The sequence below is a fragment of the Alosa sapidissima genome, chromosome 24 (genome assembly GCF_018492685.1).
Source record: "Alosa sapidissima isolate fAloSap1 chromosome 24, fAloSap1.pri, whole genome shotgun sequence".
Lineage (NCBI taxonomy): Eukaryota > Metazoa > Chordata > Actinopteri > Clupeiformes > Clupeidae > Alosa > Alosa sapidissima.
Window position 1 is genome coordinate 22,372,747 of NC_055980.1, and position 2,500 is coordinate 22,375,246.

Here is a 2,500-nt window from a genome sequence, read left to right on the forward strand (position 1 = left end):
CCATATCATGCATACACACACACACACACACACACACACACACACACACACACACAGAGAGAAAGACCCACACCCACACCCACACATACACACACCCACACCCACACACACACACACACACACACACACACACACACACACAGCCTCGCAATGACTCACACCGTGGGTTCGCCAAGGCCCAGCCATCTGGGAACGTAATGGAGGTTTAATGATGTCCATCCTTTACATTTCCTGTCCTTACTCCCTATGTGGCTGTGAAACCAGAGTGACTCCTGACCCCCTTACACCAGTACAAACACTCCACGATCACTCCGGATTCCCTCTGCGCCATTTAAACGCAGGTGACCTCTGAACTGCGGTCCCTTGTGGCTCTGCATTCACAGGAAGACTGGGAAGATGATCTACCTTTGGTAGTGTCTGTTCACACTTACTGCAGCAGTGGGAATCTGGCCTGTTTTACCTCAGTCCAAAGCCAGAGGGCGCTGTATTCACTAGTAAAGAGGGGGACCAATGCAGCGAGATATTGAATCCTGTGGATAGCTGGAGAGATGCTTTACGAGTGAGCGTGATGCAGTGCAAACACATGGTACACTGACATAATACGTACAATGTCTCTGACATTGTCAGTGCCATGCCTAGAATGCTACTGCACTGTGTAAAGCTGTTGATCAGGTAGGATCATGGCCCTTTTAGTAGGTTTGTAACTACTGGGTACTGTGTAAGCGCTAAATGGGGTTATATTGATGCAAAGGGGCATAGATATGGATGATACATGAGGTACGTTTTTGAGCAATGTTGTAGGGGAGCCATATATAACGAGTGGTTAAAGGGGAACTTGGCAACTATTTCAACGTAATAAACCCGTTTAGAAATCATTTGGATGGTTAAATGACCTGTTCCGGTGAAAATGGTGACTTTCCCTGCTGCCCCTAGCGTCCCCAGGCGGAAAACCAACCTTGCAACATTGAGACTACCGTCCCGGAAAGAGAAGTGAGAAACAAGAAACTCGTTTTAAATCGTGTTTCTTACATTGTAACATCCACATTCTTATGCTAACCTATTCGCTAGCTTGTAAACAAATCCATGTGCTTTATCGTTACCTTTTTCCACAGTTTGAAATAGCATAATGCACAATTTCTCCAGCAGAGGGGGAAATATAACTAATCCTGCCAAGTTTCCCTTTAACCATAACTGATGGATAAAGTTCTCAAGAAACTGATGGTTAAAATTTCTCAAAAAACTTGAGGTTGGTATGAGAGAGGGGGTGTATTGTGTGTAGGAGCAACCTACACGTCACTCATCTTGCACTGGATCATCTTCCTGAATCTCAATATTGTGTTCACAACAAGTCTGGGCAAATTACTAAGTCAGCACCAGTCAGAGGCTACATTTATTGTTTTGCACTTTTATGGTCATCACATCACCACAATTGGTCGTATAATGGAGTTTTTTGCCTCCGCCTTGTCCATCAATTTTGTAGGCCTAAATCGGGACACCTGTTACCCATAATATTCATCCTTCATCTCACTGTGGCTCTCAATATCTGACCCTGTGGAGATGCCACATCCTGGATTCCTAGATGCCTATATTTAAGCTCCATACTAGATTGAAGTGGATGCCGTTATTGAGTTAGACTCAATAATATCTACGCTACGATAATTGCCCTATTGTCTTTTGACATGCCTCCGAAAACCCTGTCGCCATGCAGCTGCGATGGCACCCCATTCCTGCAATGCCAACCCCAGAATTACGACTTGGGAATGCTATCGGGACTCTCGAGGTCTGAAAAGCATCGCTGTGTGCCACTTGGCGCGTTGGCACGAGACGGGACGAGATGGACAAGCCGGCGGAGACTCGCCGCCGCTCCTCCTGGCAACTGCGGAGAGTCCGGCGGGAATGCGCTCGCTCGCCCCAATGAGCCCCACTTGCCCTGGTGGAGTGGTCAGGGTGAATAGAGCTGGACGGGTGAGGGGGTAGTAGAACAGTGAGAGGGGGGCAAACAGCTGTTGAGGGTCAGAGTAGAAAAGAGAGAGGGAGTGAGAGAGAGAGAGAGATAGAGGCCCCCTTCTTTCTCTTTCGAGTGCTTCCTGTTTCTGTCTCTGACTCTCTCTTTCTTACTTCTTTGGTTTCTTCCCATTTTTCCCTCCTTTGCATTCTGTTTTCCGGCTCATTCTACACATCCTGCCCCCCCCCCCACCCCCCACCCCACCCCCCCTCCAGCCTCCATTCAGCAGATGCTGTCTGATTGTGGCCATACTTTCTGATGAAACAGAAAAACAGTGAGTCTGGCCGACCGATTCATTACTGCAAACGCACAGGCATTAAAAGCCCCAGACATGGGGGCTGAATTATTGTGCCACCGATCGATTGGATCTGGAAAGCCAGCCAGTCAAAAACTGTTCCAAATTCGTCTTTGAAATCTGACTGTTACAAACAATTCCTGGGTAACACTCAGGTCTCTAAAGACGACTTCATCCCAATGTCCAAGTTCTTTATCCCA